This window comes from Triturus cristatus, chromosome 6 (assembly GCF_964204655.1).
Source record: "Triturus cristatus chromosome 6, aTriCri1.1, whole genome shotgun sequence".
Lineage (NCBI taxonomy): Eukaryota > Metazoa > Chordata > Amphibia > Caudata > Salamandridae > Triturus > Triturus cristatus.
This window is the reverse complement of record NC_140589.1, coordinates 466,028,085-466,053,265: the sequence shown is the minus strand read 5'-3', so window position 1 is coordinate 466,053,265 and position 25,181 is coordinate 466,028,085.

The following is a 25,181-nucleotide window of genomic DNA, read 5'->3' as shown; positions in this document are numbered from 1 at the left end:
ACTTAAGGAACTAATTGAATCCTTAAAAATATGGATGATAAGGACTCTTCTGATACTTGTGTCATTTGGATTGGCGACTTTAATCACACTTTATGTCCATTCAGTGATCAAAATATATGTGACCTGGGGGAGAGGGAGGGCGCTCCCTCTGCACATTTTTCTCACACTCCCTTGGGAAAATACCTAAACGATATAGTCTTCTCTCTGGATCTGGGCTTTGCTAATGAACTCTGCTCCCCATTAGTCCCATTTAGTCCCACTTTTATAGGTAGAGGCTGTAAATCCGTCATTGACTTCCTGCTTATATCCAAACGCTATTCTCACTACATTTGTTCGTTTGAATTATGCGAGGTGGTAATGAGTGATCATCTACCCCTTAGCTTGTCCCTCGCCGTTCCGAAGGGCAAAAGTAACACTGATTCCACGGTTCAGAATCTATACAACTACAGATTACGGCTTGCCAGGAGGAATGGTTACACCCTAAAATGGGACAAAGTAGAACCAGTGGCCATCCTTGGCACTTTAATCCGTTCCAAGGAAGTGGATTTTAACATCTGTTTAACTGAGAGTGTCGATTCCTCAAAAGTAACCGATGCCTTCCTTAGTATCACTGAGGAAATTGGGAATTTACTCACAAAACCTCTGCATCTTGGGGCTAACAAAAAACAGAGGTGGTTCGATAGAGAGTGTAGCAGGACTCACGCCCACCTAATGACCCAACTAAAGCGAGATCCCAGAGTAATGGCGGAAGTAAGATCGGCCAGATCCGCCTATCAACAGGCTATTAAAAAAAGGAAGAAACAAATTAAACAGGATGCCTGGCTCACCCTTCGAGAAGCCTGCCTATCTAAAAATAATACTGCTTTTTGGAAAGCAGTGAATGCTCCTTTTTTTCCTAATAATGAATCAGATTCTATCGAAATAGCCATTACTGAAGAGACCTGGGTGACTTATTTTCGGGAGCCTACCAAGAAGACCCTCAGGTAGTTACAGAAGGGGGGAAAAACTTAAGATTACAGGATAGATTGCACTATCCAATTAACGTCGCCTTTTCCATTGAAGAAGTCTTGATAGCCATCGATAAGAGCCCAGCGGGAAAGGCTCCGGGCCCGGACGGAATACCCGTGGATATTTATAAGGCTAACAACAAGTTATGGGCTCCTCTTTTAACTAACGTTCTTAACAGCTTTACTAAAGTGGGCTTTCCGCGGACCTGGCAGGAAGCCATCGTGGTGCCCATTTTCAAGAAAGGAGATCGTAACACACCGAAGTGCTATAGACCGATCTCCTCACTTGATTCACTCATGAAGATCGCCGGGAGAGTTATACTCAACAAACTGCAAACATGGGCCGACGAAAAAGGTATTCTCTCCCAGTTCCAATATGGTTTTAGGGAAGGCTTGGGAACTATTGAGCAAGGACTGAACCTAGCTCTGTTAGTAGCCAAATATGTTGAGGCAAAAAACGAGAACTTATTCCTCACATTTGTGGATTTAAGCTCGGCTTTTGACTGCATTAATCACAACAAACTTTGGCTAACTATGCAGGACATGGGAGTGGACCCAAACCTTCTAATTTTTATCAGAGAACTATATCGAGATGCGGGTGCTAGGGTGCGTTTTGGAGATAAGGGGGAGTGTACTTCTAAATTCCTTATAGGAAAGGGTGTGAGACAAGGCTGTATTTTAGCCCCTTTCTTGTTTAACTTATATATTAATTCAGTCGCATCTCACCTCCTGGAAGATTAGCAGGATTATCCAAAAATTGGCAACTCCCACATCCCCATTCTTTTATATGCAGACGATGCTGTAATTATGGCCCGGACTCAAATCGGTCTCCAAAGATCGATTAGTAAATTTTCAGAGTACATGGGCAATAGGGGTCTAAAGATCAATATCAGCAAAACTTTTAATATGTGCTGCACAAAAAAGAAGAACCTTCACTGCAATTCTTTTTTATCCGACACAAAACTTACGACTGTTAATACTTTTTCCTATCTGGGTATTAACTTTGACAAAAAGGGCACTTGGTCTGCAGCAAGGGAATCAAGAAAACTAGCATTTTCACGAGCCATAGGGGCCGTCAAACATTTCTCCAATAAGGTAGGGGGCCGACCTGTATCAGTGCTGTTAGACATTTATAGAGCCAAATGTGTATCTACCGCACTGTACGGTGCAGGAATTTGGGGTATAGGAAACGCTTCGAGCATCCAGATCTGTCAAAATGTCTTCCTTTGTTTCCTATTGGCAGTGCCTGGGTCCACCTCCTCTTATGTCTGCCATCAAGAGTTGGGCGTACCTTATATATCAGATCTCATCAACTTAGAGCCCATTTTGTTGTGGCATAAAGTATGGTCGGGAATTGAGACAGGTTTGAATAGGGACATAATTAGGGACTGTCTTGGCTTAGATGGGTCCCCAAAAATTTGTTGGTTCAAATATCTTAAATGTTTTTTTGCTGAGATGGGCCACTCGGAATTCTTTGACTCTCCAGACACCATGGCAGATCTGTCAAGAAAAAAACTTAAGAAAATCTGCCTGGACTTTTTGTCAGAGAAACGCTGGTTGTTGGAGAAACGCAAGAGCTCCGTCATGGCTAACCATCTTCTTATTCAAAAGCAAGGCTTACAGCCATATCTGAATCTTGTCCCTAGCTGCCATTCTCGAATGCTTTTAACCCGATTTAGGTTTGATGCCTTCTTTAGACTAGTGACTTTTCCTGTGATGAATTGCTGGTCAAAGGACCTTATTCCCTGTCCTTGCGACGAGGTTTCTGTTCAATCGTCTCTGCATTGTATCCTTTTTTGCAAATATTACTCAGAACCAAGGAAAAGGTTGCTCCGACCCGTTTTAAATAAACTAGGGTTGAGGCAATGTAGAGTGGCTTTGGTCAAACTGCAAATGTTGGATGATGAATTTCTCATATCTTCTGTTTTAACGTTCCTCAAAACCATCATAAGATTTAGGATCTCCATGAATTAGGATATTTTTTAATTGGTATAAATTTTGTATTGCTTCTTGTCAAAAATGTATTAATATATATGTATGCTTTTATGGTTTTGCTCTTAAAAATCGAATAAAGCTGTTTTGAACCTTGAACCATACAAATGTTCACAAAACTCATCCAGTACTCCAGTCTCTCATCCACACACCCTGGAGCCATTACTAGATTACCCCATGGCGGCCAAGTGCCCCAAGGCATGGGTGACAACGGAAGTAAATTTGGGATTTTCAGCCAACAACATGGGCACGATAAGTCTTGACATTTCATTTGATAGAATGTAACTATGGCCTTAAAAATATCGACTTGCAAAGTGCTGTTAGCTAAAAAGACAGATGACACCAGTGACATGGGGACACTTGTCAGCTATATGTCTCCAAACATAATCCGCCTATGCCAGCAGCAACCTGACACTTTATCCTTTCCATGCAGGAAGGTTGGAGGACCCATATTAACTTTAATTGTGCGAGTTTTATATGAGTACATTCCTGTTACGTAGAACAATAAAAAGGGCCACTGATAGGAACAAACAAGCCAATCTCGCATCTAAACTATGTGCCCACGCTGTAGTCTCTTTCCAATGTAGCAGCAACACCTACATTTTGTAAACCTCTAGGCCAAGTTAGTGTGAAGTCACGAATCTCAGTATTGGAGAGATTGTAATATGGATGTTTGGTGTCATAAATATGGACATGTTTTTACTTCATCATAGCTAAATTGTGCTGAATTGCATTTAAGGTTGACAGTTAATTAATTGCCTCAAAATGGGCGTCTTAACGGTGCCTAGACAATTTTAACTTAAATGACTCTATTTCTGTAACAGCCCTAATACCCCTCATCTAAGGAGTATCCCAGGTGACGATGGAGCAGCTGCAACAGCAGCATGATGCACTCGTTATTAAAATGGAAACTCTACGCTACAGATATTTGCATATACAAATTAGTGTTATTCAAACACCAACAACACTATCAATAACATGAAGGTACAAGGGTATTGGAGAACAGCTCTTTGAACAAATAGGCCAAAATACTGACCCTCCAACTGTCTCTGAGGCTGGGCAGTGGAAGTAGCTCAATACACCCCTCAGTTTCCGCCACAAGCTGGTATCTTGTCCCAATTGGGACAACTTGGGACAAGATACCAGCTTGTGGCAGAAACTTGGGGGCGGGGCGAGAGATGTTGAAGCTATTTCCACTGCCCAGCTTGAGTGGCCTTGAATTTGATTGTTTTGAAACAAATGACCCGATATTACATAGCCACGTAGGTAATGGTGATAAAACACCACACATATGTCACAAGATACTCCAGGCAGTACCATTGTTCTACAGCAATCCTTAGTATGGTATTGGAACCATTTCCCCCATATTTTCTCATGTTTCTTGGGGCCGCATGAAATATAAAGCGCCTCCTCCTGTTTGGCCTCCTCCTGTTTGGCCCACCAATCCATCGCCTGTTTCCAGTGGGCTAAGGGAAGGCAGGGAGCGGAGTCACAATGTTCGCTATTTCTCTCTTGGCCAGCATGGTTTCAATGGCCACCAAGGCCCTTTCTCCCACTGTGTCACTCATCCCATCTAGGACTCCTATAGGAGTTGTATCTGGGGTTGGGTATATCGGCCTCCCCATGCTCTAGATAAAGTAATTGCCTGCCAGTTGCACAATTTGAGGGCATTCCCATACCAAGTGGAAAAACGTGCCCGTGGGCCTGGGCAGTGGCAACAGCTAGATGTTGCTAATGTGCCTGCATGGCAGAGTCTCAAGGGTGTCAGATAGGTTACATGCAGGAAGTGCAGTTGAATGATTCGGAGCCTTGTGGAGGCGACTAACATTCTTGGTGACATACATGTGTCCCTGCAGTCGGAGTCGTCTAAGGGGCCCAGCCATCCCTCACAGCGGGATCACAATGGTGCAAACAGGTCTGGGAAATTAAGTATGAGGGTCTTGTAAATCTGCGCAACTCCCTCCTCCTGTAAAGGGCCCTTAAGTATTTGTGATTCAAGAGGGCTACATTGTGGCACAGTATCAAGAGAGTCGTGGTGCTGCTCAAGAGCATGATGTAGTTGTACGTATTTAAAAAAAAAGTGAGATTGTATAGGTTGTAGTCCGCCTGAAGGGACTGAAATGACTTAATATGGGAACCCTGTCATATGTCTTCAACCATGTTGATCCCCATTTTGTCCCAGGCTCTATACCTGGCAAAGAAGCTATTGTGCTGTCCTTAGTGGGGTCACCAGTGTGATGTGTTTGTCCCAGCCAGTCCACCTCAATGCCGAGCGCCATGTAAGACGGACTACCCAGGTCGAATCTGTAAGGTGCAGGGGGATGGGACATCCCATAAAGCATACCTCTGGTATTGTCCAGTCCCATGTCCACCTTCAGGTGGAATGCTGGACTGCTCCACAGCCATTCATTGAGCACTAACAGGTGGTTCCCCTAGTATGAGAGGTGGACATCTGCAATGCCCACACCTCTATCGTAGGGTGCATGAACACATTTACAGGATGCAATCCAGGAGCGGCAGTTAAGCCAAAGGAAGGTGTTTGGCCATTGGGATACGGAATAACCTTGTGTGGTATCAGTTGTTTTGAATGTGGCTTCTCACCAATAGGCCACACCCAATCCCTGCACTCCCACCTGGGAGGCAATCATATCATTGCATCTTTGGTTTTATTTAACAAAATGCAAGACTCTATCACATCTATGCATAAAATTCAAATATATGTAGCAAACTTATAATCTAAAGGCATGAATCAATAACTGTGCAAACTATAAAACTGATTAATAAACAAGCAATAACTAATATAAGATAAGTTACACTGGACGTCCTGCAAGAGATCAGAAAGATATATATATAAATATATATATATATACAGTAGAGGATCACTCTCAATGAGCACCTCCCACACCACAAAGAAAACACCTCAAACAATCACAGCCACTGGCTCACATCACAATGGCAATAACCACAGAACCACAGAACTTAATACATCACCTGGTGCATACACTGCCCACTTCTGACTGGGGGAATCACAGCCGGGGATCAGAGCTCAGCAAGCCAGGGTTCAATCCGAGATAGACACGTCTGCCCTCGCTCGGAATCCAAACTCCCAGTTTCTCAGCCTGCAACCCTCAGCTTTAAACACACTAGAAGATTCGTGAAAGACCTCATCCCACCGCCAAAGGAATTTTACCAGAACTGGCCAAGTTCCAAGCAAGCATCTCCATGGCAGTAAGGAGCTCTCAAGTCTCTTCTTGCATTCGCACTTCTTCCAGCCTCTGTCTTGACGAAGCTCTCACAAGGCCTTCCACAGTACACTAAACAAAAACAATCGCTCAGGAAACCAGCAAGACCTTGAATGTGAATAAACCAAACAACTTGCAAGCACTGCTGTGCACGCAGAAGCAAGGCAGAGTCAGACATGAGGCCCTGTCAAAGGCAATAGTTAGCACCTATAATTCTCATCCACACAACTTACAAGTACCACTGTGCACACAGAAAAGTTTGAAGCAAGGTAAAGTCAGAAAGCAGGATGACATGAGACCATGTCAAAAAAAGACAGCAAGATTACAGGATGGAAGAGAAGCAAGTATATGCAGGACCATCCTACATTAAGGCTAGGGTAAAATAACACACTAAAGTCAGTTAAAATGATGGTGGTCGGAGGTCATCATAGGGTGCCAGACTACAAGAGTGGCTCTTTCACTACATCAGTAGTGGGTAGTTTTGTAGGGTGCACAGGAGACAGGGTAGCACAATCATTTTGAATAGTGGTACTCAACCTAGGATATGCATGTCTGTTGTAAGCCTGGACATGAGGAACTTCATTTTAAGTTTCCAGGTTAGGTTAGGTTCAACTGCTACATTGATCACTAAATTGCAAAACCTAAATGTGCGGTTTGCGAGGTGTGGCAGCCAAGTTGTCTCCCCTCAGGGGGACCAGGAATGATTTGGGACAGTCAATAGTCAATATCAATGCCTCTCCATATAGGGTAAGTATCTGAAGCAGTCCTGGAACCATTAGGGAGGGTCAGGAAATGGAGAGAAGGACATTGTACGCATATAGAGCAATGCGGTCTTCTGTCACTGCCCCAATTGAAACCCCCATATCTGAGCATTACAGCGTATCGGGTGCCCGCGATTATATGGCCAGATCAAAGAGAAAAGGGGATAGCGGGCAGCCTTGATGGGTAATGTGGCCTTTTACATAGGGGGCAGAGAGGATGCGTTGATGCAGACTTCGCCCCGAGGACAGGAATACAGCACTTTACCAAACGATCTATATTTATGATTTACGTAAATGGGTCGCGACACTGCTCGTCATGCTGCAAATAACCCCAAAGGATTCTGGATAGTGTAGTGGCTACGGTGAGTACGCCTACGCCACGAGTATATAGAAATATAATGCCATCCCTGGACACGTGTTTCGAGGTAATTGCCTCTCGTCAGCAGGGAGCAGGTAGGTATGCGGGGTGCCGATGACTGCCATATATATAGGTAAAATACCTTCCAAGGCGCGCAGGTGCAGACACCGGGCTCGTCAGCCAAAGTCGCTCGAATGAGCTATTAGTGATTTACGTAAATGGGTCGCGACACTGCTCGTCATGCTGCAAATAACCCCAAAGGATTCTGGATAGTGTAGTGGCTACGGTGAGTACGCCTACGCCACGAGTATATAGAAATATAATGCCATCCCTGGACACGTGTTTCGAGGTAATTGCCTCTCGTCAGCAGGGAGCAGGTAGGTATGCGGGGTGCCGATGACTGCCATATATATAGGTAAAATACCTTCCAAGGCGCGCAGGTGCAGACACCGGGCTCGTCAGCCAAAGTCGCTCGAATGAGCTATTAGTGATTTACGTAAATGGGTCGCGACACTGCTCGTCATGCTGCAAATAACCCCAAAGGATTCTGGATAGTGTAGTGGCTACGGTGAGTACGCCTACGCCACGAGTATATAGAAATATAATGCCATCCCTGGACACGTGTTTCGAGGTAATTGCCTCTCGTCAGCAGGGAGCAGGTAGGTATGCGGGGTGCCGATGACTGCCATATATATAGGTAAAATACCTTCCAAGGCGCGCAGGTGCAGACACCGGGCTCGTCAGCCAAAGTCGCTCGAATGAGCTATTAGTGATTTACGTAAATGGGTCGCGACACTGCTCGTCATGCTGCAAATAACCCCAAAGGATTCTGGATAGTGTAGTGGCTACGGTGAGTACGCCTACGCCACGAGTATATAGAAATATAATGCCATCCCTGGACACGTGTTTCGAGGTAATTGCCTCTCGTCAGCAGGGAGCAGGTAGGTATGCGGGGTGCCGATGACTGCCATATATATAGGTAAAATACCTTCCAAGGCGCGCAGGTGCAGACACCGGGCTCGTCAGCCAAAGTCGCTCGAATGAGCTATTAGTGATTTACGTAAATGGGTCGCGACACTGCTCGTCATGCTGCAAATAACCCCAAAGGATTCTGGATAGTGTAGTGGCTACGGTGAGTACGCCTACGCCACGAATATATAGAAATATAATGCCATCCCTGGACACGTGTTTCGAGGTAATTGCCTCTCGTCAGCAGGGAGCAGGTAGGTATGCGGGGTGCCGATGACTGCCATATATATAGGTAAAATACCTTCCAAGGCGCGCAGGTGCAGACACCGGGCTCGTCAGCCAAAGTCGCTCGAATGAGCTATTAGTGATTTACGTAAATGGGTCGCGACACTGCTCGTCATGCTGCAAATAACCCCAAAGGATTCTGGATAGTGTAGTGGCTACGGTGAGTACGCCTACGCCACGAGTATATAGAAATATAATGCCATCCCTGGACACGTGTTTCGAGGTAATTGCCTCTCGTCAGCAGGGAGCAGGTAGGTATGCGGGGTGCCGATGACTGCCATATATATAGGTAAAATACCTTCCAAGGCGCGCAGGTGCAGACACCGGGCTCGTCAGCCAAAGTCGCTCGAATGAGCTATTAGTGATTTACGTAAATGGGTCGCGACACTGCTCGTCATGCTGCAAATAACCCCAAAGGATTCTGGATAGTGTAGTGGCTACGGTGAGTACGCCTACGCCACGAGTATATAGAAATATAATGCCATCCCTGGACACGTGTTTCGAGGTAATTGCCTCTCGTCAGCAGGGAGCAGGTAGGTATGCGGGGTGCCGATGACTGCCATATATATAGGTAAAATACCTTCCAAGGCGCGCAGGTGCAGACACCGGGCTCGTCAGCCAAAGTCGCTCGAATGAGCTATTAGTGATTTACGTAAATGGGTCGCGACACTGCTCGTCATGCTGCAAATAACCCCAAAGGATTCTGGATAGTGTAGTGGCTACGGTGAGTACGCCTACGCCACGAGTATATAGAAATATAATGCCATCCCTGGACACGTGTTTCGAGGTAATTGCCTCTCGTCAGCAGGGAGCAGGTAGGTATGCGGGGTGCCGATGACTGCCATATATATAGGTAAAATACCTTCCAAGGCGCGCAGGTGCAGACACCGGGCTCGTCAGCCAAAGTCGCTCGAATGAGCTATTAGTGATTTACGTAAATGGGTCGCGACACTGCTCGTCATGCTGCAAATAACCCCAAAGGATTCTGGATAGTGTAGTGGCTACGGTGAGTACGCCTACGCCACGAGTATATAGAAATATAATGCCATCCCTGGACACGTGTTTCGAGGTAATTGCCTCTCGTCAGCAGGGAGCAGGTAGGTATGCGGGGTGCCGATGACTGCCATATATATAGGTAAAATACCTTCCAAGGCGCGCAGGTGCAGACACCGGGCTCGTCAGCCAAAGTCGCTCGAATGAGCTATTAGTGATTTACGTAAATGGGTCGCGACACTGCTCGTCATGCTGCAAATAACCCCAAAGGATTCTGGATAGTGTAGTGGCTACGGTGAGTACGCCTACGCCACGAGTATATAGAAATATAATGCCATCCCTGGACACGTGTTTCGAGGTAATTGCCTCTCGTCAGCAGGGAGCAGGTAGGTATGCGGGGTGCCGATGACTGCCATATATATAGGTAAAATACCTTCCAAGGCGCGCAGGTGCAGACACCGGGCTCGTCAGCCAAAGTCGCTCGAATGAGCTATTAGTGATTTACGTAAATGGGTCGCGACACTGCTCGTCATGCTGCAAATAACCCCAAAGGATTCTGGATAGTGTAGTGGCTACGGTGAGTACGCCTACGCCACGAGTATATAGAAATATAATGCCATCCCTGGACACGTGTTTCGAGGTAATTGCCTCTCGTCAGCAGGGAGCAGGTAGGTATGCGGGGTGCCGATGACTGCCATATATATAGGTAAAATACCTTCCAAGGCGCGCAGGTGCAGACACCGGGCTCGTCAGCCAAAGTCGCTCGAATGAGCTATTAGTGATTTACGTAAATGGGTCGCGACACTGCTCGTCATGCTGCAAATAACCCCAAAGGATTCTGGATAGTGTAGTGGCTACGGTGAGTACGCCTACGCCACGAGTATATAGAAATATAATGCCATCCCTGGACACGTGTTTCGAGGTAATTGCCTCTCGTCAGCAGGGAGCAGGTAGGTATGCGGGGTGCCGATGACTGCCATATATATAGGTAAAATACCTTCCAAGGCGCGCAGGTGCAGACACCGGGCTCGTCAGCCAAAGTCGCTCGAATGAGCTATTAGTGATTTACGTAAATGGGTCGCGACACTGCTCGTCATGCTGCAAATAACCCCAAAGGATTCTGGATAGTGTAGTGGCTACGGTGAGTACGCCTACGCCACGAGTATATAGAAATATAATGCCATCCCTGGACACGTGTTTCGAGGTAATTGCCTCTCGTCAGCAGGGAGCAGGTAGGTATGCGGGGTGCCGATGACTGCCATATATATAGGTAAAATACCTTCCAAGGCGCGCAGGTGCAGACACCGGGCTCGTCAGCCAAAGTCGCTCGAATGAGCTATTAGTGATTTACGTAAATGGGTCGCGACACTGCTCGTCATGCTGCAAATAACCCCAAAGGATTCTGGATAGTGTAGTGGCTACGGTGAGTACGCCTACGCCACGAGTATATAGAAATATAATGCCATCCCTGGACACGTGTTTCGAGGTAATTGCCTCTCGTCAGCAGGGAGCAGGTAGGTATGCGGGGTGCCGATGACTGCCATATATATAGGTAAAATACCTTCCAAGGCGCGCAGGTGCAGACACCGGGCTCGTCAGCCAAAGTCGCTCGAATGAGCTATTAGTGATTTACGTAAATGGGTCGCGACACTGCTCGTCATGCTGCAAATAACCCCAAAGGATTCTGGATAGTGTAGTGGCTACGGTGAGTACGCCTACGCCACGAGTATATAGAAATATAATGCCATCCCTGGACACGTGTTTCGAGGTAATTGCCTCTCGTCAGCAGGGAGCAGGTAGGTATGCGGGGTGCCGATGACTGCCATATATATAGGTAAAATACCTTCCAAGGCGCGCAGGTGCAGACACCGGGCTCGTCAGCCAAAGTCGCTCGAATGAGCTATTAGTGATTTACGTAAATGGGTCGCGACACTGCTCGTCATGCTGCAAATAACCCCAAAGGATTCTGGATAGTGTAGTGGCTACGGTGAGTACGCCTACGCCACGAGTATTTTACCTATATATATGGCAGTCATCGGCACCCCGCATACCTACCTGCTCCCTGCTGACGAGAGGCAATTACCTCGAAACACGTGTCCAGGGATGGCATTATATTTCTATATACTCGTGGCGTAGGCGTACTCACCGTAGCCACTACACTATCCAGAATCCTTTGGGGTTATTTGCAGCATGACGAGCAGTGTCGCGACCCATTTACGTAAATTACTAATAGCTCATTCGAGCGACTTTGGCTGACGAGCCCGGTGTCTGCACCTGCGCGCCTTGGAAGGTATTTTACCTATATATATGGCAGTCATCGGCACCCCGCATACCTACCTGCTCCCTGCTGACGAGAGGCAATTACCTCGAAACACGTGTCCAGGGATGGCATTATATTTCTATATACTCGTGGCGTAGGCGTACTCACCGTAGCCACTACACTATCCAGAATCCTTTGGGGTTATTTGCAGCATGACGAGCAGTGTCGCGACCCATTTACGTAAATTACTAATAGCTCATTCGAGCGACTTTGGCTGACGAGCCCGGTGTCTGCACCTGCGCGCCTTGGAAGGTATTTTACCTATATATATGGCAGTCATCGGCACCCCGCATACCTACCTGCTCCCTGCTGACGAGAGGCAATTACCTCGAAACACGTGTCCAGGGATGGCATTATATTTCTATATACTCGTGGCGTAGGCGTACTCACCGTAGCCACTACACTATCCAGAATCCTTTGGGGTTATTTGCAGCATGACGAGCAGTGTCGCGACCCATTTACGTAAATTACTAATAGCTCATTCGAGCGACTTTGGCTGACGAGCCCGGTGTCTGCACCTGCGCGCCTTGGAAGGTATTTTACCTATATATATGGCAGTCATCGGCACCCCGCATACCTACCTGCTCCCTGCTGACGAGAGGCAATTACCTCGAAACACGTGTCCAGGGATGGCATTATATTTCTATATACTCGTGGCGTAGGCGTACTCACCGTAGCCACTACACTATCCAGAATCCTTTGGGGTTATTTGCAGCATGACGAGCAGTGTCGCGACCCATTTACGTAAATTACTAATAGCTCATTCGAGCGACTTTGGCTGACGAGCCCGGTGTCTGCACCTGCGCGCCTTGGAAGGTATTTTACCTATATATATGGCAGTCATCGGCACCCCGCATACCTACCTGCTCCCTGCTGACGAGAGGCAATTACCTCGAAACACGTGTCCAGGGATGGCATTATATTTCTATATACTCGTGGCGTAGGCGTACTCACCGTAGCCACTACACTATCCAGAATCCTTTGGGGTTATTTGCAGCATGACGAGCAGTGTCGCGACCCATTTACGTAAATTACTAATAGCTCATTCGAGCGACTTTGGCTGACGAGCCCGGTGTCTGCACCTGCGCGCCTTGGAAGGTATTTTACCTATATATATGGCAGTCATCGGCACCCCGCATACCTACCTGCTCCCTGCTGACGAGAGGCAATTACCTCGAAACACGTGTCCAGGGATGGCATTATATTTCTATATACTCGTGGCGTAGGCGTACTCACCGTAGCCACTACACTATCCAGAATCCTTTGGGGTTATTTGCAGCATGACGAGCAGTGTCGCGACCCATTTACGTAAATTACTAATAGCTCATTCGAGCGACTTTGGCTGACGAGCCCGGTGTCTGCACCTGCGCGCCTTGGAAGGTATTTTACCTATATATATGGCAGTCATCGGCACCCCGCATACCTACCTGCTCCCTGCTGACGAGAGGCAATTACCTCGAAACACGTGTCCAGGGATGGCATTATATTTCTATATACTCGTGGCGTAGGCGTACTCACCGTAGCCACTACACTATCCAGAATCCTTTGGGGTTATTTGCAGCATGACGAGCAGTGTCGCGACCCATTTACGTAAATTACTAATAGCTCATTCGAGCGACTTTGGCTGACGAGCCCGGTGTCTGCACCTGCGCGCCTTGGAAGGTATTTTACCTATATATATGGCAGTCATCGGCACCCCGCATACCTACCTGCTCCCTGCTGACGAGAGGCAATTACCTCGAAACACGTGTCCAGGGATGGCATTATATTTCTATATACTCGTGGCGTAGGCGTACTCACCGTAGCCACTACACTATCCAGAATCCTTTGGGGTTATTTGCAGCATGACGAGCAGTGTCGCGACCCATTTACGTAAATTACTAATAGCTCATTCGAGCGACTTTGGCTGACGAGCCCGGTGTCTGCACCTGCGCGCCTTGGAAGGTATTTTACCTATATATATGGCAGTCATCGGCACCCCGCATACCTACCTGCTCCCTGCTGACGAGAGGCAATTACCTCGAAACACGTGTCCAGGGATGGCATTATATTTCTATATACTCGTGGCGTAGGCGTACTCACCGTAGCCACTACACTATCCAGAATCCTTTGGGGTTATTTGCAGCATGACGAGCAGTGTCGCGACCCATTTACGTAAATTACTAATAGCTCATTCGAGCGACTTTGGCTGACGAGCCCGGTGTCTGCACCTGCGCGCCTTGGAAGGTATTTTACCTATATATATGGCAGTCATCGGCACCCCGCATACCTACCTGCTCCCTGCTGACGAGAGGCAATTACCTCGAAACACGTGTCCAGGGATGGCATTATATTTCTATATACTCGTGGCGTAGGCGTACTCACCGTAGCCACTACACTATCCAGAATCCTTTGGGGTTATTTGCAGCATGACGAGCAGTGTCGCGACCCATTTACGTAAATTACTAATAGCTCATTCGAGCGACTTTGGCTGACGAGCCCGGTGTCTGCACCTGCGCGCCTTGGAAGGTATTTTACCTATATATATGGCAGTCATCGGCACCCCGCATACCTACCTGCTCCCTGCTGACGAGAGGCAATTACCTCGAAACACGTGTCCAGGGATGGCATTATATTTCTATATACTCGTGGCGTAGGCGTACTCACCGTAGCCACTACACTATCCAGAATCCTTTGGGGTTATTTGCAGCATGACGAGCAGTGTCGCGACCCATTTACGTAAATTACTAATAGCTCATTCGAGCGACTTTGGCTGACGAGCCCGGTGTCTGCACCTGCGCGCCTTGGAAGGTATTTTACCTATATATATGGCAGTCATCGGCACCCCGCATACCTACCTGCTCCCTGCTGACGAGAGGCAATTACCTCGAAACACGTGTCCAGGGATGGCATTATATTTCTATATACTCGTGGCGTAGGCGTACTCACCGTAGCCACTACACTATCCAGAATCCTTTGGGGTTATTTGCAGCATGACGAGCAGTGTCGCGACCCATTTACGTAAATTACTAATAGCTCATTCGAGCGACTTTGGCTGACGAGCCCGGTGTCTGCACCTGCGCGCCTTGGAAGGTATTTTACCTATATATATGGCAGTCATCGGCACCCCGCATACCTACCTGCTCCCTGCTGACGAGAGGCAATTACCTCGAAACACGTGTCCAGGGATGGCATTATATTTCTATATACTCGTGGCGTAGGCGTACTCACCGTAGCCACTACACTATCCAGAATCCTTTGGGGTTATTTGCAGCATGACGAGCAGTGTCGCGACCCATTTACGTAAATTACTAATAGCTCATTCGAGCGACTTTGGCTGACGAGCCCGGTGTCTGCACCTGCGCGCCTTGGAAGGTATTTTACCTATATATATGGCAGTCATCGGCACCCCGCATACCTACCTGCTCCCTGCTGACGAGAGGCAATTACCTCGAAACACGTGTCCAGGGATGGCATTATATTTCTATATACTCGTGGCGTAGGCGTACTCACCGTAGCCACTACACTATCCAGAATCCTTTGGGGTTATTTGCAGCATGACGAGCAGTGTCGCGACCCATTTACGTAAATTACTAATAGCTCATTCGAGCGACTTTGGCTGACGAGCCCGGTGTCTGCACCTGCGCGCCTTGGAAGGTATTTTACCTATATATATGGCAGTCATCGGCACCCCGCATACCTACCTGCTCCCTGCTGACGAGAGGCAATTACCTCGAAACACGTGTCCAGGGATGGCATTATATTTCTATATACTCGTGGCGTAGGCGTACTCACCGTAGCCACTACACTATCCAGAATCCTTTGGGGTTATTTGCAGCATGACGAGCAGTGTCGCGACCCATTTACGTAAATTACTAATAGCTCATTCGAGCGACTTTGGCTGACGAGCCCGGTGTCTGCACCTGCGCGCCTTGGAAGGTATTTTACCTATATATATGGCAGTCATCGGCACCCCGCATACCTACCTGCTCCCTGCTGACGAGAGGCAATTACCTCGAAACACGTGTCCAGGGATGGCATTATATTTCTATATACTCGTGGCGTAGGCGTACTCACCGTAGCCACTACACTATCCAGAATCCTTTGGGGTTATTTGCAGCATGACGAGCAGTGTCGCGACCCATTTACGTAGATCTATATTTATGGCCCAACCCCATTTTCCCATCACTTCTTTGAGAAATGCCCAATGGATGGAGTCATTGGCCTCACAAGATCTAGGAGGAGGAGTGCAGTATGGTCCCTGAGTAGGGAAATGCAAGCCAGCCCCACCTGTAGCCTCCAGAGTCAATGTCCTGTTGGGCATAAACCCTCATTTATCTTTTTCAATTGTGTCAGGGTTTTCAGTAGCCGGTTGGCAAATTTTTTGGCATATATTTTTATTTCGGAGTTGACAAGGGATATTGGGTGTTAAGACATGCATTTTTCTGGTAGTCATCCAGTTTTGGAAGAACCAATATGGTGGCCAAATCAGGCTGAGGTGGCAAGTATGATTTGTCAACCGCTTCTTAATGTATATGAAGGAGATATGGGATCTAGCGGGCCTGGAAGTATAGAAAATATTCCATAGGGAAGCTCTCTGGGCTTGGGGCTTTTTCCAAGTTCATGTCAAGAAGCGCCAAAGTGATCTCTTGCATCATGATGGGAAAGTCAAAATGGCTTAGTCGCCTCCGCTAACTTTTGGCATCTGGATACCAGCTACTAGTGGGGGCAAAGTCTCCCTCCTATATATATATATATTATTCAGTTCGGTGGGGTGGTCCAACAAATGAGCCGCACTCAAATCAAGGTCTGCTTTCCCCAAAAGCTTATATTTGGTACAGACAGCTGCGCTTTTCAGTCCATTAAGACATCTGACAGCAGACTGACGCGTTTCGGTATCTTCCCTTTTTCGAAGGCTTTCAACAGTCAGCAGGAGCGCATGGCAGACTTTATCTTCCCCCGATCTGCCAATATTGTACTCCCTGTTTGGATACTCGTGATTAGACTGTACGTTGCATTCGGGAGAGTGAAGTCCGCTAATAAATGCGCTCGCCAATAATGTCTAGTTAAAAGCTCTACATGAGCTCTGGAAAGCACACTGTCCTAATCCATGAACCTTGCCCCACGCCGAGCTCAACATCCTCAAGGCTCCGTGGCCCCCTCCATCTGGGGTGGTGCGGACTCAGCGGCAGGACGGCCGCTAATAGATTCAGTTCGGTGGGGTGGTCCAACAAATGAGCCGCACTCGAATCAAGGTCTGCTTTCCCCAAAAGCTTATATTTGGTACAGACAGCTGCGCTTTTCAGTCCATTAAGACATCTGACAGCAGCCTGACGCGTTTCGGTATCTTCCCTTTTTCGAAGGCTTTCAACAGTCAGCAGGAGCGTATGGCAGACTTTATCTTCCCCCTACCTGCCAATATTGTACTCCCTAATTGGATACTCGTGATTAGACTGTACGTTGCATTCGGGAGAGTGAAGTCCGCTAATAAATGCGCTCGCCAATAATGTCTAGTTAAAAGCTCTACATGAGCCCTGGAAAGCACACTGTCCTAATCCATGAACCTTGCCCCACGCCGAGCTCAACATCCTCAAGGCTCCGTGGCCCCCTCCATCTGGGGTGGTGCAGAATCAGCGGCAGGACGGCTGCTAATAGATTCAGTTTGGTTGGGTGGTCCAACAAATGAGCCGCACTCGAATCAAGGTCTGCTTTCCCCAAAAGCTTATATTTGGTACAGACAACTGCGCTTTTCAGTCCATTAAGACATCTGACAGCAGCCTGACGCGTTTCGGTATCTTCCCTTTTTCAAAGGCTTTCAACAGTCAGCAGGAGCGCATGGCAGACTTTATCTTCCCCCTATCTGCCAATATCGTACTCCCTGATTGGAAGCTCGTGATTAGACTGTACGTTGCATTCTGGGGAGTGAAGTTCGCTAATAAATGTGCTCGCCAATAATGTCTAGTTAAAAGCTCTACTTGAGCCCTGGAAAGCACACTGTCCTAATCCATGAACCTTGTCCCACGCCGAGCTCAACATCCTCAAGGCTCCGTGGCCCCCTCCATCTGGGGTGGTGCAGACTCAGCGGCAGGACGGCCGCTAATAGATTCAGTTCGGTGGGGTGGTCCAACAAAAGAGCCACACTCGAATCAAGGTCTGCTTTCCCCAAAAGCTTATATTTGGTACAGACAGCTGCGCTTTTCAGTCCATTAAGACATCTGACAGCAGCCTGACGCGTTTCGGTATCTCCCTTTTTTCAAAGACTTTCAACAGTCAGCAGGAGCGCATGGCAGACTTTATCTTCCCCCATCTGCCAATATTGTACTCCCTGATTGGATGCTCGTGATTAGACTGTACATTGCATTCTGGGGAGTGAAGTCCGCCAATAAATGCGCTCGCCAATAATGTCTAGTTAAAAGCTCTACATGAGCCCTGGAAAGCACACTGTCCTAATCCATGAACCTTGCCCCACGCCGAGCTCAACATCCTCAAGGCTCCGTGGCCCCCTCCATCTGGGGTGGTGCAGACTCAGCGGCAGGACGGCCGCTAATAGATTCAGTTCGGTGGGGTGGTCCAACAAATGAGCCGCACTCGAATCAAGGTCTGCTTTCCCCAAGAGCTTATATTTGGTACAGACAGCTGCGCTTTTCAGTCCATTAAGACATCTGACAGCAGCCTGACGTGTTTTGGTATCTTCCCTTTTTCAAAGGCATTTCAACAGTCAGCAGGTGCGCATGGCAGACTTTATCTTCCCCCTATTTGCCAATATTGTACTCCCTAATTGGATACTCGTGATTAGACTGTACGTTGCATTCTGGAGATTGAAGTCCGCTAATAAATGCGCTCGCCAATAATGTCTAGTTAAAAGCTCTACATGAGCCCTGGAAAGCACACTGTCCTAATCCATGAACCTTGCCCCACGCCGAGCTCAACATCCTCAAGGCTCCGTGGCCCCCTCCATCTGGGGTGGTGCGGACTCAGCGGCAGGACGGCCGCTAATAGATTCAGTTCGGTGGGGTGGTCCAACAAATGAGCCGCACTCGAATCAAGGTCTGCTTTCCCCAAAAGCTTATATTTGGTACAGACAGCTGCGCTTTTCAGTCCATTAAGACATCTGACAGCAGCCTGACACGTTTCGGTATCTTCCCTCTTTCAAAGGCTTTCAACAGTCAGCAGGAGCGCATGGCAGACTTTATCTTCCCCCTATCTGCCTTTATCGTGCTCCCTGATTGGATGCTCGTGATTAGGCTGTATGTTGCATTCTGGGGAGTGAAGTCCGCTAATAAATGTGCTCGCCAATAATGTCTAGTTAAAAGCTCTACTTGAGCCCTGGAAAGCACACTGTCCTAATCCATGAACCTTGCCCCCCGCCGAGCTCAACAACCTCAAGGCTCCGTGGCCCCCTCCATCTGGGGTGGTGCGGACTCAGCGGCAGGACGGCCGCTAATAGATTCAGTTCGGTGGGGTGGTCCAACAAATGAGCTGCACTCGAATCAAGGTCTGCTTTCCCCAAAAGCTTATATTTGGTACAGACAGCTTTGTTTTTCAGTCCATTAAGACATCTGACAGCAGCCTGACGCGTTTCGGTATCTTCCCTTTTTCAAAAGCTTTCAACAGTCAGAAGGAGCGCATGGCAGACTTTATCTTCCCCCTATCTGCCAATATTGTACTCCCTAATTGGATGCTCGTGATTAGACTGTACGTTGCATTCTGGGGAGTGAAGTCCGCTAATAAATGCGCTCGCCAATAATGTCTAGTTAAAAGCTCTACATGAGCCCTGGAAAGCACACTGTCCTAATCCATGAACCTTGCCCCCCGCCGAGCTCAACATCCTCAAGGCTCCGTGGCCCCCTCCATCTGGGGTGGTGCAGACTCAGCGGCAGGACGGCCGCTAATATATATATATATAGATATATATATTCACTGAAAAAACACATAGGTTTCAGGGCGTTATAGTTAGGTTTGGCATTTAAAAAACCTTAGAAATTCACTGAAAAAACCATAGGTTTTAGGGGCGTTATAGTTAGCTGGACATTTCCCTCGTACAACACCCTAGAAATTCCCCCGTTATAGTTAGTTCAGCTAACTATAACTCGCGCCCCCGCAATGCACTGCTGATGACGTCACATATTACATCACTCATGACATGGTCAGTGACATCACAGATGACATCACTGATGACATCTCAAATGACATCACTGATGACATCACTGATGACATCATCCAGTGAGTATGTGTTTCTGTACAGTTTTAATATGTTTAATATATATAGGGAAAGGTCTGTTGAAGAATGAGTGGGTGTACAAGTGTGTGAATGGATAATTTTCTAGGTGCGTAACTGACTCTATAAGTGAGTCATTAAATGTATCTTAATGCAGACTAGTGACTAAACTGTGTGAATGTCTGTATGTGTCTGTGTGTAGGTGTATAAGTGGCTGCATGGTTTTGTGAATAGCTATATGAGTGTCTGTATGGGTTATTGATTGGTTGTCTGAGTAACTCTATGGGTGCCTGAGTGTTTGTGTGTGTAGGGTGTGTTTGACTCTATGCATAGATGTGTGAGTGGGTGATTCTATGGGTGCATGGTTTTAAGAGTGCATATGTGATGGACTGTATGGTTGGGTGAGTGTATGTATGGGTGTGTTAGGGATTGAATGTATATCTCAGTGGTACATATGTGACTAACTACATATGTGAAAGGCAGTATATATGTGTGTAAGAGTATATAAGTGGGTATATGTGAGAGTGTGTGATTGTGAGAGTGGCTGTATGGATGAGTGAGTGCTTGTATCAATGATTGCATAAGAGCGTAAGAATGTGGTACTATTTTTATGAGTAAGTGAACTTGAGTGTGTTTAACTGTATAGGTGAGTAAATTGGACTATGTTTAATTACTTGCATGACTGAGTAGCTGTGTCAGTACCTCAATGGATGATTGGTGGTGTGTGAGTCTCTATATAGGTGTATTAATGCATATGATAGTCTTGTACGGAGTGACTGTAAGTATGAGTGACTGTACAGGTGAGTGAGTGGAGGTGTATGTAGACCTAAGAGTTAATGAGTGGGTATGTAGTTATTGGTATTGGAGTATCTATGGGTTTCAAATTGGCCGTCTAAAATTTTGAGTCGGTGTATCAAAGATTATATTAGGGTGTGAGAAGATGCACTAATTTATCACATGGATGATGTCATCAGTGATGTCATTTGAGATGTCATCAGTGATGTAATCAGTGATGTCACTGACCATGTCATGAGTGATGTAATATGTGATGTCATCAGCAGTGCATTGCAGGGGCGCGAGTTATAGTTAGCTGAACTAACTATAACAGGGGAATTTCTAGGGTTTTGTACGAGGGAAATGTCCAGCTAACTATAGCGCCCATTAAATCTATGGTTTTTCAGTGAATTTCTAAGGTTTTTTAAATGCCAAACCTAACTATAACGCCCCTGAAACCTATGGTTTTTTCAGTGAATTTCAAAGGTTTTTTAAATGCCAATTCCTAACTATCCATTTCCAAGCTTTATTTCGATCTTATAGAACATAAAAGCAAAGACATAAAATACATACAAGGAAAAGAGCAATAAAAACACCAATGGCCATTACAAGATAAAGCCATGTGCAGTGGGTGAACACAATTCTTAACATTTAAAAAGATGTAAAAGGATTTAAAAAGATAATTAAAATTGATTTCATTTGTTGGTTAGATCAAGACAATAGGAAATGGCTAAGGAACGATTGTCATGTGCGGGGGGGGAAGTTAAAAATGTGCGGCGCCTGTGCCACATGGGGTTTAGGAAACAGGACACAGCGAAAACAATCGGAGGGTGAGTGTCAGTACTCAAGACTCTGAATGCCTCCCGCATCTGTCTGTAGACCAGGTTCCTACATATTGGTAAAAGCCAGTGCCTCCAAGGTACATCATATTCTGGGCGAAAAAAAAAATGGATGGGAGTCTCTTATTGACTATTGCAGACAGGACAGCTAGCATGGGAGGCTTTTCACCAGATCTTTGTATGTGCATGGACCGGCAAACAACCTAATCTTTTTTTTCAGTTTAAAGAAAGTTTATTGAAAATAAGCAATAAATACATCCATAATACAATCTAGCATATAGAACTAATATCAATAGAAAATAAACTATATATACTAAGGGGAGAGAAAAAGAAAAGAGGGGAGAAGAGGGGGGGAAGGAGAGAAAAGGAAAAATATATATAATTCCTATAACAATACCATAGAACAGTATTATACACCAAGTATAACAGGTACATTGTAATGAACTCACTACCACAAATTCACTTATATATTGAGAGTATATATAAAATAGAACAACATTTAAGTTACCTTAATAGAATTAAACTTAATTTAAGGAGGCTTGGAAACTTCTTCTATGGCAGGAACATGGGATGGCAATGATTGAGCAGATAGATCTAAAAAGCTGGTAACAGGAAGCCATAACAAGTCACGTTTAATAGCCAGAGTAATCGGGTAAACATAAGCTCGATCTAACCTATGGTTATAACAAACGCCATACCACCAGGCTTGAAAAGAGACATTAGAAGCATTTTTCCACGACTTAGTGATTTGTTGAAAGGCAACAGCAATGAGTAAGTCAATAATAAGAGTATTAAGGGAAGTGGATGAGGGCCAAATTTCTGCAACACTACCTAGAAAAATGTGAGAGAAGGAAAAGGGGATATGAGTGTGAAATATTTTGTTAATTTGTTGCCAAACTTTAATCCAAAATTGATGAATGACTGGGCAAGTAAACAACATATGTTTGAGGTCCGCAACAGGAGCTGGGCATGACCAACATGTAGAGGGAGAGCTAGGGTTAATCTGATGTAATTTGGCTGGAGTAATCAATAGTCTATTGTATATAAAAAATAATGTTTGTGTAGTATTTGCTGCTCTAGAAGATTTCCTTATCTTAATCCAGATGTTATCCCATACTGACGTGGAAAAGGAAGTGCATAAGTCGGTTTCCCAATTAGTTTCAACTGCAGATTTCTCTCGAGTTTGATTAGTGTGTCTCAATTTATTGTAAATTTGAGAGGCTGAGGGGTTCAATTTCAAGAATGAAATCGTAACAGGAGAAGAAAAAATCTGTGTGGAGGAAGCCGGAAGCTTATCATAGGAACTTTGGGCAGCTGAGGACAGTAATTTGTATTTAGAAAGAAATGAGGAGGGAAGAGAGAAGCGTTGTTGCAATATACGGAAAGGAATGCAAGTATCACCTATGAAAAGTTGATGAGTCCATTTAAGACCAAGATTGAACCATTCCTTCCAAAAAAGGGTCCGATTCTTGATCTTAATACGAGTATTATACCAAATCGGTGATTGCAAGAAATGGGTACGATCATCGAAACCATCTAGCATAAGAGGATGAAGAGTTTTACGAATATGTTTAAGAATAGGAAAGGAGAATTTCTGAGGAGTATTCGATATGGATAAAAAATCATCAAATGAGAAAGGGTAAATGAAAGAGGATTCAATATCTACCCACAGAGGCAATGATAACAAATCAGTCGTATTTTGAGATAGTAGGGAAGAAGAATTCTTAAGAAAGAAAGAAGTATGGTATAATGCAAAATCAGGGAAATTAACCCCACCCAAATTTTTAGGCTGTTTAAGTTTGGAAAAGGACATCCTAGACTTTTTGTTCTGCCACAAAAATTTTGATAAAATAGTATATATTTGTTTGTAACAAGATTTAGGGATGTTAACAGGCAGATTAGATAAGAAAAATAAGATGATAGGGACCAACATCATTTTTATAGAATCCAATCTACCCCACCAAGATAAAAACAAGGGATGCCATCTCGTTGTGGAACTAATTAAAGTCGATTGGAGGTTTTTAAGATTGAGCGATACAGTTTCCTTAATAGAAGGGGTGAACCATAAACCTAAATATTTAATTTTGGAAGAGTTCCAGTGGAAAGAAGAAGATACAAAATCAGCATGAAAACAATATTTATTTAATGGAAGAATTTCACAATTATCCACATTAAGTTTATAACCTGAAACAGAAGAAAAAGAAGAAACTTCTTAAAGAAAAGCCGGTAGAGAGGTCTGAGGATTAGAAAGAAATAAAAGAATATCATCAGCCTACGCCGAGATCTTTAAGTGCTTGTCCCTATAGGGGAAGCCAGTAATATTTTCTTTCATCCGGATTTTAGATAAAAAGGGTTCTAACGTCAAAATAAATAAAAGGGGAGAAAGAGGACACCCTTGTCTGACACCACGGAGAAGTGGGAAAGAGGAAGAAACAAGGCCATTAGCTAAAATAAACGATCTCGGAAAAGAATAAAGTAAAGAAATATAGGATAAAAAGTAAGAGTCGAAAAAATTAACTGCCAATTAACCCTATCAAAAGCTTTTTCAGCATCCAAAGCTACAGCTGCTAACGAAGACTTATGGGATTGAGATTTACTAAGGACATTGAAAAAGAGGCGGGTGTTGTCTGAGAAATGACGACCTTTAATGAAGCCACATTGTTCTTTGCCAATTAAATGAGGTAAAATATTATCCAAACGAAGTGCAAGGATCTTTGCAAAAATCTTATAATCTAGATTGATTAAAGAGATGGGTCTATAGTTCTTACATAATGTATGGTCTTTACCCTCTTTTGGAAGAAGGCAAATCAAAGCCTCTTGAAAAGAACCTTCAGATTTTCGGGAAGATATAAAAAACAAGAATAAATTGAGTAATTTAGGGATAAGTAATTTGGAAAAGTGGATATAAAATTCTATGGTAAAACCATCAGGACCTGGCGCCTTTCCCTTTTTAAGTGACTGAATAGCAGTAAGAATATCCTTGGTCTGGATATCAGACTCTAAAACAGAGAAATCAACATCTAAAGAAGGAGGTGGAGGAATGGAAGCTAAATATTGATCAATGTCAGATAAAAGAGGAGTAGATTCAGGGGTGTATAGGGATTTATAGAAATTAGAAAACTCCAAAAGAATGTCTTCGTCTTTATGAAGCACAGCATTAGCAGAGGATAGAATAGAATCGATTTTAGTACGTTCCTTTTTGATCTTGAGATATTTAGCAAGAAGGTTGCCAGATTTGTTCTGCGCACTATAAAATTTAGCACTAGACTTGAGTAAATATAAATTTGCAGAATCAGTAGAAATCTTATTGAAAGAGAGTTTAGCATTAATTAATTCTTTCAAGGTAGACTGACTTTTCGATGAGTAATAAAGATGTTCCAGATTTTTGATTTGGGAAGTAAGTGCTTGAGAGGAAAGAAAAGCTGCACGTTTTTTTCGACCAAC